The sequence below is a fragment of the Ascaphus truei genome, chromosome 1 (genome assembly GCF_040206685.1).
Source record: "Ascaphus truei isolate aAscTru1 chromosome 1, aAscTru1.hap1, whole genome shotgun sequence".
Classification (NCBI taxonomy): domain Eukaryota; kingdom Metazoa; phylum Chordata; class Amphibia; order Anura; family Ascaphidae; genus Ascaphus; species Ascaphus truei.
Genome location: NC_134483.1, coordinates 186839455 through 186851911, shown reverse-complemented (window position 1 = coordinate 186851911; position 12457 = coordinate 186839455). Strand labels below are relative to the sequence as shown.

At 48.6% G+C, this 12457-nt stretch overlaps 1 protein-coding gene across 3 annotated transcripts in view; it reads left to right on the top strand.

Annotated features, from left to right (window-relative positions):
• The window catches only part of PTCH1 (patched 1), a 79605-nt gene that overhangs the window by 16352 nt on the left and 50796 nt on the right, over positions 1–12457 (top strand). The window contains exon 1 of one of the 3 annotated variants that reach the window (XM_075599137.1): positions 10039–10078. The exons of the other annotated variants lie outside the window; for them this stretch is intronic. The gene's annotated coding sequence lies outside the window, so the exon portion shown is untranslated. Of the gene's footprint in view, positions 1–10038; positions 10079–12457 lie in introns of those variants that run through there. 3 annotated transcript variants of the gene reach the window in all.

Genomic DNA, 12457 nt, shown 5'->3' with positions numbered 1-12457 from the left:
GCTGATTTTCGGCATTATACCAGTATATGTTTTGTTACCACTAGGAACAATAAGGCTGTTATACAGATGTATAACAGATATTCATTAAGCGAGCCAGTAAGCATGATGGGCCAATATGGAAAGTGTGAGAACCCCTGTGTGTTTAAAATAATTGAGTTTCTTTATTGTAGCAGTTACTCAATCTTGTAATGCTACATATCCTGTCCCCACCCCAATAGTCCTTTACTTTCCACACCCATACTGTAATGGTACCAATGGCGTATACACCAGTTTAAACATACTGTATTCTTGATTTATTGTTGCATTTGAGAAGGTGGGCAGCAATTGGATATTGTGAAGATCACTATTTGCGTAATTTGGGGCATTGTCAGTTGTCCTGGTGCTGTGACCAGCAGAGTGGCTTTGGAGATTTAGTGTTTTGTTTTGTTTTTCCCCAATTTTAAACGGTTAACATCCCCACACCCAAATAACTGAATAAGATTTCTTTTGAGGCACTGCTGTTTTTTGAATGACTCCTCACAGATGTGTAATTTAAGTGCTCCGAAGCCTGATACAAAGATGTAATTGACTTCATTATGGACCTTGGCACCCAATGAGAATTATTGTCATTGTCTTTTAATAAAACTTGCCTTCAAAACTGCTGTATCATGTTACATATGTCAGTTTCTGCACCAGAATGGTGGAAGCGGTGGAGTAGCTAGACATGTACGGGCCCCCGGGCAAAAATTTTTTTCAGGGCCCCATTATAAGTGAACCTATTCCGTAGATTCAGGAGAAAAATTCGCTTGGATTTTTAAATTGGAGGATATCTCTGAGCTCTCCTCAGCTCTCCCCCTCCTCATCATCTCTCCTACGGCTCTCTCTCTGTCCTCCTCCTCCTCCATGCCTACCTGTGGGACAGGGTGTTGATAGAGGCAGACGGGGGAAGATGATGGTACGCGGTGGCGGAGAGCCGCCAGAGTAAGGCCTCAGGCATGGTGCCTCGGGCCGCGCTGATCAGCGCTCCTGCTCTGCCTCGCCTGCTCAAACTGGAGCTTTTTTGTGTCCTGGCAGGCGAGGCAGTGAGCGCGCTTTGGGGCGGGGCGAGGCGGAGCAGAGGCGTGTCAGGAGGCAAAGCGGGAGGCGGGGCTAGTCCCTCGCTCCCATTGGATGTGAGCGGTCACGTGACCGCTCCTCCGCTTCCCCGAGCGGCAAATTTTAAACTTGCCTGTCTCAGCAAATTTTCTCAGCCTCCGCACACATGCGGAAGCGGCTGCTAAAGCCGCGCTGATGACAGATGCAGGGGGTAAGTGCATCTGCTCAGCGCGGCTCAGCAAGGCTCATCCTACTATGTCCCTGGCCTTAAGCAGAGAAGCAGGCGGCAGAGGAGTTTAGACGCTGCACGGAGGCAGAGCAGGACGACCGGGGAGGAGCGCGATCTGGCCCGGAAGTCGTTCTTCCAGTGTCTATGCTGCTACAGCGCACTCCTTCCCGGCTGTCCTGCTCTGCCTCTGCCTCCGTGCTGCTCCTCTGCCGCCGCATACCATCATCTCCCCCCACCTGCCTCTATCTGGGTGGAGAAGGGAGACAGATGGTCAGCAGAGGGGGAGCACGGCCCCCAATAGCGTGGGCCTTGGGCTTTGCCCGGGCTATAGCTACGCCCCTGAGTGCACCCCTATTCAGAATGTAAAATCTCACCATGGCCTGTGCATTCATTTGAGGAAGTAAACATGCACATTTTCCGTGATTCTTCTGTTGTGGCATAGCGATCAATACATAATTTGTCTTTTATCATCTGCAGTGCTCTAAGGATGTATAATATAGCTCAGACCTGGAGGGTTTGAAGCCCTAAGTACAGAGCACAGCTCCAAATCATAAGGCCGCGCTTAGTGTGCACTTCAGTGCGCGCGACCACGTGATGTCATGTGCGCGGGAATCCTGCACTCTATACAGGCGGGATGCGACATGGGGTGTAGCGGAGGAGTTGCCCGTGATGTCATGCGAGCAGTTCGCCATTGTTGGCTGAACCGCTTCACGTTGCCGCTGACGTCACGCGGGGCCGCATGGAGAGTCGAATTCATCTGTCTCTCCTAGATCCTGCCGTTCGGTCGTGCCTCCGCCTGGTCGCGTTCACTATGTGCAGCATGATGCACAACAAGGTATGTGTTTTGGATCCGTCGCCGCAACAATAAGCGCGGCCTAAGAATGAGCAGTGGAAGCTTTCCGCAGTCGCTGCACAAGTTTATGTCTCCATAGAGGACTCCAATTCTACACACTTACTCATGGCAGCGTGTGTTACTTGCGTATTTTGCAAGATTAACATTGACTGTGTGTGTTTAGTGTTGCGCACCAAATATATATTATGAACACTTATAAAAGTGACAGTGTATTCACTCCAGTGTTTAAAAAAAAACTCAGTGAAGTGCTATTTATATAAATGGTGCAGACAGCACTTCTAGAAAGTGAATTGATTCAGTGAGTTGGTATAGAAAGTGTAAATGGATCGAGCAATGCAAGAACCTAATAATATTAACAGTGATTAGATTAATATCCTTTCCTTGTCAGAAAAATGGATGGTATGGGTCAGCTGCCAATCAAATGGATGGCTCGGCATCACTATGTAGAGAAAATATAAGAAAGTATTTTGAATTATTTTGAGCCTATAAAAGGTGTGAATGTCACACATACAAATAGCAGATAAGGGCAATCATATCGTCTAAAAACAATGAACGGACAATTTGATGCGCTTCGGCACCCGATCGATCACTGTGGCAAACGTTGATGATTGTGTCCACGATCCCATGATCGGTGCAGGTTTCCCGGTCCGATATCTTGGGATGTACGCCCAAGGTCCTACGATCAGGGGAGGATGCCACGATGTTTCGCGGGAATAGCAGTCATGCTCCCTATAACTCTGTCAATCTGCTCTGGGGTGCCTCTTGATGACATCACCGTAAATTGGGCCAAAGGAAAGTCCCGAGAGCGTCCTGTATGCGACCAAATGCCAGACCTTTCAATTCAGGACAAAAGCACTTAAAGTATGAGTGATGTCACAGTGTAACTCAAAGTATATCCAACGCGTTTCGGAGTTGGTTGCTACTTCAACAGGGAGTACCTTTTACAATGGTAAATCATTGTCGAGGTATTCCCTGATGTAATAAATATTGTTCTGTGATTGAGGCCCGAAGTGACGTGGAAACATCTCTGTGCTCCTTTACCACTAATAAATATTTATCTTGTTTTGAATATTGCTTCTGCTGAGGCACTTGGGCAATTGGGACGCATCATTAGGAATACAATAGATATCGCCTAACTCTACCAATTTCTAAAGAAACGGGGTAGAGTCACTAAACGCTGAAAGTTGCGATCGTGTGTTAATTGACTTTCAGATCAATGGCCGCTAACGTGCAATTATGATTTATTGGAGCTTAGTGAATCTCAACCAATTGTCTATTGACCCTCGGTTCCCCAAGATACTTACCGGTTTAGCTACAGGTGTTTTAAAGGGCTGTCCAAAGGAAAGCCATAAACCTATGATGTTGCGACTTCCTATTGACCCGTGGGGTCGTGCAATTTGGCAGCCATTTTGTTTCACCTGGATGGAGCAGATACACTTGTAACTACACCGGTAGGAAACGCGTGGAGCTGGGTGCTTAAAAAAAAACCACAATTCTGCTTCAAAAGAACCCCTGGTTTAAAAAATAAAATGTTTTTAAAGTAATCGAGCAGGTGGTAGTGTTGCTCAAACTTGTCTTTGCCGTGCCCTTATCTTATAAACGAATATGCACGCATGCTGTTGATATTTAGTAGAAGGGTAACTACATTGCAGGGGTTTTATAGTAAAAGCATTCACATTGCTATCTTGCCCTGCAGAATTGCTTCAGGATAGTGCCACAGTAACTATAGGATATGCTTTTATGAAAGGCTCCAACCATCATAAGAACAAGTCTTCTGTTTGAAGAACCAATAGTCACATTAAAAGGTATGTTTTGGAAACTTAAGTTATTATAAGTAGCACATTTTTCTCTTACCCCAAAAAAGTTTGAATAATTAAAACTTCAGGAAACCTATAATCCTATTGCACTATTTTGTTATCACACTCGGCTACGTATCAATTTCTATGCATAAGGTTAGGTGTCCCACCTGCACCCTGTTTGTCCAGAATAACAGCTGTTGCTCTAGTCAGAGCCAAGAAATTACATTATTTTGTGTCTAAAATCTAATAATCACGTTTACAGGGTTTGAGGGTTCATGTGCTGCAAATTAATCAGCATCATTATAGCACTTGTGTTTTCAGGAAATCTGGCTTGGTAGAAGCATCTAAGCATTAAAAGCTCAGTTTTCACCCTTCTCCATTTGCTTTGGAAAAGCTGGTGATATTTTAGCTGGTGCTAAGCTAAAGTAAACTTTGACCAATTTCACCCCTTTTTTGTTTGGCAGTCCCATGTAACCAGATTGTTTGTACACGTTGCATTTCCTTTCCCTCTTTCGTCCTCTGTCTCCATAGTCAAATAATTTAAAACCGTTTTCTGCTTGGCAGAAATATTGTTGAAAATGTAATCCTGAGAGCCTATGATAATTTGCTGCTACTATAGCGTGCGACCTACTGGACAAATTTACACTATAGCGTGCGGTCTACCGGACCATTTACACTAGAACGTGCGGTCTACAAGGAAACTACAATTTTAAAACGCAAGTGTGAGCTAAATAATTCATATTTTATTTGAATCATGTTGTTGGGGTAGGAGTTTTTAGGGTTAGAGGTTTATGGGTAAGGGCAGCGCCATCCAATGTGTTTACAGCTACTCCCAGCTGATGCAGAGCACCATCTAGTGTAGACCGCACCCACAGTTTGGTAGACCACTGAGATCCAGGTAGACCTCACGCTATAAGTCCACCAATTAAGTTTCCTGAAACTGCTGAATAACTAAGTCCTGATCACTGCAATTTTTTTAAAAACTTTTTATAGAATTCTTTTACTTGCCCAACATGAGATCTTAATAGATTAAATGTTGCTGTATAGAGCTTTCAAATCCTCACCGGTCTTCTTCATGTACTTTGCACTCCTGGTCAATGAGTCTACACCTCTCCAGGGCCATTACGGGTACCAGAATTTTGCTACAGTTAGGTATGCGATCCTAACTTTCGTTAGACAAATATGGATGCTATAGTCTTTGTACATTTTATTATAATCTACTATATATTTCTGAAAGCACTGTATGTCTGCGTCCCTAGCGGCAATCTCATTGGTCCCTTGGCCTGCCCGCCCCCGCACCTCTCATTGGCCTGAGGCAGAGTGACAGGCAAAAACACACACACACACACACCCCCCCCTCACACACACACACACACCCCTCACACACACACACACACCCTCACTCTCCCCCGTCAGTTGGACCGCAGCTCACCTTCCACACACACCCCCCCCCTCCTCTCCCGGTGCCCCTCACTCTCTCCCCCCACCTCACCCAAATCCCCACGCTCCGCAACATCCCCAGCTGCACCCTCACCGTGCGCCGCGGCCCTCCTGCTCAGCAGCAAACTCCAGGCTCCTCCCCCCTCGCGGCGCGGCCCGGGCCTTTTGCTCTCCCCCTCACGTGCGCCGCTACCGGAGAGGGGAAGCGCGGCGCGGGACTCCCCCTCATGTGTGCCGCTACCGGAGAGGGGAAGCGTGGCCCGGGCCTTTTGCTCTCCCCCTCACGTGCGCCGCTACCGGAGAGGGGAAGCGCGGCACGGGACTCCCCCTCACGTGCGCCGCTACCGGAGAGGGGAAGCGCGGCGCGGGACTCCCCCTCACGTGCGCCGCTACCGGAGAGGGGAAGCGCGGCGCGGGACTCCCCCTCACGTGCGCCGGCTCCCGGACGGAGGGGAAGCGCGGCGCGGGACTCCCCCTCACGTGCGCCGCTACCGGAGAGGGGAAGCGCGGCGCGGGTCTCCTGCCACTCTTGCCCCCCCCCCCCCCCAGCTTCCCGAACTCACCTCCTGCCCCAGCCAGATGCCACGGGGTCAAGGTAAGTCACCCACCGTCTCCCACCCATGCACTGTCACCCAGTCACCCACACACCCACCCAGTCACTTTCACCCAGTCACCCACCCACTCACTCAGTCACCCAGTCACCCACCCAGTCACTTTCACCCAGTCACTCACTTAGTCACCCAAAAACTTACTTAGTCAAGTCACCCACCCACCCAGTCAAGTCACCCACCCAACCACCCAGTCAAGTCACCCACCCAGTCAAGTCACCCACCCACCCAGTCAAGTCACCCACCCACCCAGTCACCCAGTCAGTCAGTCAGTCAGTCACCCACCCAGTCAGTCAGTCAGTCACCCACCGAGTCACCCACCCACACACCCACCCAGTCACTTTCACCCAGTCACCCACCCACCCAGTCACCCACTCACCCACCCAGTCACTTTCACCCAGTCACCCACCCACTCAGTCACCCACCCAGTCACCCACCCATTCACCCACTTACCCAGTCACCCACTCACCCACCCACCCAGTCACTCAGTCGCCCACCCAGTCACTCAGTCGCCCACCCAGTCACTCAGTCGCCCACCCAGTCACTCAGTCACCCACCCATTCAGTCACCCATTCAGTCAGTCACCCAGTCACCCACCCAGTCAGTCAGTCAGTCAGTCAGTCACCCACTCACCCAGTCAGTCACCCACTCACCCAGTCAGTCACCCACTCTCCCACCCAGTCAGTCACCCACTCTCCCACCCAGTCAGTCACCCACTCTCCCACCCAGTCAGTCACCCACTCACCCACCCAGTCAGTCACCCACTCTCCCACCCAGTCAGTCACCCACTCTCCCACCCAGTCAGTCACCCACTCTCCCACCCAGTCAGTCTCCCACCCAGTCAGTCTCCCACCCAGTCAGTCTCCCACCCAGTCAGTCTCCCACCCAGTCAGTCTCCCACCCAGTCAGTCTCCCACCCAGTCAGTCTCCCACCCAGTCAGTCTCCCACCCAGTCAGTCTCCCACCCAGTCAGTCTCCCACCCAGTCAGTCTCCCACCCAGTCAGTCTCCCACCCAGTCAGTCTCCCACCCAGTCAGTCTCCCACCCAGTCAGTCTCCCACCCAGTCAGTCTCCCACCCAGTCAGTCTCCCACCCAGTCAGTCTCCCACCCAGTCAGTCTCCCACCCACCCACCCATTCAGTCTCCCACTCACCCACCCATTCAGTCTCCCACTCACCCACCCATTCAGTTTCCCACTCACCCACCCATTCAGTTTCCCACTCACCCACCCATTCAGTTTTCCACTCACCCACCCATTCAGTTTCCCACTCACCCACCCATTCAGTTTCCCACTCACCCACCCACCCATTCAGTTTCCCACTCACCCACCCACCCATTCAGTTTCCCACTCACCCACCCACCCATTCAGTTTCCCACTCACCCACCCATTCAGTTTCCCACTCACCCACCCATTCAGTTTCCCACTCACCCACCCATTCAGTTTTCCACTCACCCACCCATTCAGTTTTCCACTCACCCACCCATTCAGTTTTCCACTCACCCACCCATTCAGTTTTCCACTCACCCACCCATTCAGTCTCACACTCACCCACCCATTCAGTCTCACACTCACCCACCCATTCAGTCTCACACTCACCCACCCATTCAGTCTCACACTCACCCACCCATTCAGTCTCACACTCACCCACCCATTCAGTCTCACACTCACCCACCCATTCAGTCTCACACTCACCCACCCATTCAGTCTCACACTCACCCACCCATTCAGTCTCACCCAAACCACCCACCCACTCACTGACCCCACCCACCCACTCACTGACCCCACCCACCCACTCACTGACCCCACCCACCCACTCACTGACCCCACCCACCCACTCACTGACCCCACCCACCCACTCACTGACCCCACCCACCCACTCACTGACCCACCCAGTCACCGACCCTGAAAAAGTCACCCAGTCACCGACCCACCCACCGACCCAAAGTCACCCACCCACCCAAAGTCACCCACCCACCCACCGACTCAAAGTCACCCACCCACCGACCCAAAGTCACCCACCCACCGACCCAAAGTCACCCACCCACCCAACCACCGACCCAAAGTCACCCACCCACCGACCCAAAGTCACCCACCCACCGACCCAAAGTCACCCACCCACCGACCCAAAGTCAAACCGACCCAAAGTCACCCACCCACCGACCCAAAGTCACCCACCCACCGACCCAAAGTCATCCACCCCCCGATCCAACTCACCCACCCACCAACCCAACTCACCCACCCACCAACCCAACTCACCCACCCAACCACCGACCCAAAGTCACCCACCGACCCAAAGTCAACCCGACCCAAAGTCACCCACCCACCCTCCCACCGACCCAAAGTCACCCACCCACCGACCCAAAGTCACCCACCCACCGACCCAAAGTCACCCACCCACCGACCCAAAGTCACCCACCCACCGACCCAAAGTCACCCACCCACCGACCCAAAGTCACCCACCCACCGACCCAAAGACACCCACTCGGTCACCGACCCAAAGACACCCACTCGGTCACCGACCCAAAGTCACCCACTCGGTCACCGACCCAAAGTCACCCACTCGGTCACCGACCCAAAGTCACCCACTCGGTCACCGACCCAAAGTCACCCACTCGGTCACCGACCCAAAGTCACCCACTCAGTCACCAACCCACCCACCCACTCAGTCAAGTGTCCCCACCCACCCACACAGTCACCCACACACTCAGTCAACTCAGTCACCCACCTAGCTGTCAAGGGGGGGGGGGAAGCCTAACCCTGTCGTACGCCCCCCCCAAAATTACATCCCGGGCAATGCCGGGTCTCAGCTAGTTGAACTATAATTATGAATGGTAGCGGATGTGTTCTTGCTGTGGGTTTTTAATGTACAGGCATACCCCACATTAACGTACGCAATGGGACCGGAGCATGTATGTAAAGCGAAAATGTACTTAAAGTGAAGCACTACCTTTTCCCCACTTATCGATGCATGTATTGTACTGCAATCGTCATATACGTGCATAACTGATGTAAATAAGACATTTGTAACAGGCTCTATAGTCTCACCGCTTGCGCACACCTTCGGTACAGGTAGGGAGCCGGTATTGCTGTTCAGGACGTGCTTACTGGCGCATGCGTGAGCTGCCGTTTGCCTATTGAGCGAGATGTACTTACTCGCGAGTGTACTTAAAGTGAGTGTACTTAAACCGGGGTATGCCTGTATTGCAAATTCACTGTTACCACATGACTTAGGCTGCTTGTTTTGAAAGCCACAATCTCCCTTATATCTATTTGCCTTTTTTGACCCAAGACTAGTCACAGGGACTCTCCCGGTTAGAAAAAATAGACTTTTATTTTTCCATTGGTTTAAAACAGGGGTGGGGAACCTTTTTTCTGCCAAGGGCCATTTGGATATTTATAACATCGTTCGCGGGCCATACAGACAGACAGACAGGCAGGCACACGACAGGCACACAGCAGGCATGTAGGCACACAGAACCCCGCCCCCCTACCTCTGGTAGTTGCTGCTGCTGGGGGGATCGTGTAGGGCGGATGCTGGGGTAAGTGCGGGGGGAACTGCTGGAGAAGCATGGGGGAAGTGCGGGGAATGCTGCGGGGAAAGTACGGTGACTGCTGGGGGATCGCTGGGGCTAGGACGGTGGCTGCTGGGGATTGTGTAGGGCTGCCGGCGCCTCACACCACCTCCTCCCTTCTCCCGATCGGGGACGCGCGGCCATTTTTTTCCCAATTAGCGCGACCCGGTTATAGCAGTTGCCTTAGCAGGGCCAGACCAAATGATTTCGAGGGCCTTATACGGCCCTCGGGCCTAACGTTCCCCACCCCTGGTTTAAAAAATAAATTAAAATGATTGCGACAGTCCTTAATAGAAAAAACTACACAGACATACCCTACTGATGTTGTGGGTTTCGATTGTCTGCCAGTGTGAGTCTGACCATTTTTACCAGACAGTTCCCCCAGATAAGTGTTACTGACCCAGGTTTTTAAAGTCTAGTTTCCTGGCAACATAGGGCTATCTGGAGCTGAGAACCACATGATTGAACTTCACGGGACACGCAGAATCTGGTCCATATCCAGGTAAAAACAAAAATCCAGAAACATCCCAGCAGCTTTTTATCTTGTGCATGTGATATGTATTCAATAAGTACATTGACAACGTTTTTTTTGTGTGATTCTTCCAAAAACACTTTTGTGGAAAGAAGACGAGGTAGATGGGTATCATCATTTTGAGATGGAAGAGGATACTGATCAGTAAATTAGCCTGGACCAGTTTAAGGTACCAATCCATTGACTACTAAAATGCTGCAATAAGCAGTACTTTGGGATGAATGTTTTAACTCTACTCCACATTACTCCACATTTTGGAGTCACACAAAAAAAATGACGGCTTCCAGATGTATGAACCGACTGATCCGTTTGTTTAGATTATGCTGTACAGCTGATGCCTAGATTAGTGCTGGCTGGACAAAGCTGAGGGAAATTTGTCTGGTTTTCACAATGCCATGTTTATATTTCATTTGGGTTTCGCCTTCAAAGCTGACCTCTCTTTGACCTTCTTGAGTTGCATCCACAAAGATGCAAACTTGAACTAATGACAACATTTCTATTAACATATCAAGTTGTCCTTCTTGCATCACTCTAAAGGTTGGTGAGCAAAAGAAGATGCGAATGGTCTCGAGAAGAAAATGTTGACTCTTGGGCTCCTATTTAAAATGTGAACGCTTAACCTGAAACATATTAGTCTTCCCTAATTAACTTTGAAATGCTGATTATTTGTTGATGTTTTACAACACACAATTTATGCTTTGCATCTTGATTATTCCCTTTTCAGTTTGTGATGGATTATCTTGGAAATAGCCGCATGTAAATTCATAAGCTTTTAAAATGGCCGGTTTATTGAATTAGAGGTAATTGAAGCAGCACTTGAAATGAAACAAATATATATGTTTTTAAATATATGCAGCCTTTGATTACTTTTATTGAAAACGAATTACCTAAGCTGCTGATCGATTCATTCTCCCGTAATCGATCAGCAAACTCTTGCTTCCTAGGGTTCACTAAATGGCTTCCTTTCAGTTTCACGCAATCCTTCATTCAGTGTAACTCAGCCGCTTCAATGTATTCTTATGTTACGTAGTTAACATCTATTGTTACAGTTTGCAACTCTAACTTCTGAGAATATTAACACACTATCACAAATGTTGCAAATATTTTGCACTGCTAGGTGTTAACCTGCTATAGAAATCAGGATACTCATTGTATTAAAAATGGCATTAAGAGTTGAAATAAAAGAAAAGGGTAAATGGAGTCAAACATTTAATTGTCTGATATTATCTGGCAATATAAAGATAGATCACTTTGTCTATCACCCAAACTACTGTTCTGTACTCTCTCTTTTCTACATCAGCAACACTAGATGACAGTATGGTCATTCACTAGTAAAGCTTCTAATGCAATATTCATCAAATTCTTTTTCATTGAACACTGCCAGTATAATAGTCAAGATAAAATAATTCCTTTGTTTACCGACTCTAAAGATAAGAATGTGGGTGGCTTTTTTTTTTTTTAAGAGGGGGCGGGGAAGATGTTTTAAATTCTAGTATTGAGTATACATCACAAGAAGGTTTTTGCAAATTGATATTACCATATTGGCCCGAATATACTGTAGTACGGCCTCGCACATATTACGACCCTAACGTTTTTGAGATCTTCTACATAAAAACTAAAAGGTGTTAGGCTGCGCATATAATACGAGTACTGTTTTTTTCGGAAGGACATTTTTAGGAAAGAACAGGACTATATTCAGGCCAAAACAGTATATGCTAACCTTCCTAGATGGATTGCTAATGAAAAATGGAGCCTGACCAATTTTGGGGCATGTTTAATAAACATGTAAATGATGTGACATTGGAGAACAAATGGCAGCAATGTGATATTTCCTGGAATCATTTCCTTCCACAGGCCAAGCAACATGACTTGTTTAGGCCCCGCTCAGAAAGCCTTCTCGTGAGCTATTCGTTCTGTTGCAAACTCTTTTGAATAGGTTCCTTCATAAAAGTCTTTAACATATGCCCTAATTGCTGTTTAGACCTCACATGCCCTCTCCTCTTTGTTAACCAAGGTTGCAGGTTTTAATTGAACAAGTACACAAAAATGGTGTAAATAAGCAATAAGTAAACGTGTGCATTCATATAGGGCCTTTTTTTTTTTTTTTGTCCTGAAATCATTGCCGAAGGGCTTCTGGCCCCCAGCTCAGGAATCCTGACCAAAATGCCAGAAGTATTACACAGTCAAGGATTGCAATGTAAACAGAACTCTCTGCCATAAGAGCTGGGTGGTACTTTTCTTTTTTTTTTTTATATATAAAGGAGGGGTAGTGGAGGAAAAAATGCCTCTGCTCACAGCACAGTAGTTGTAGTGTTATTTGTGTTTTGGCTGCACAGTTGAGGGTTTTTT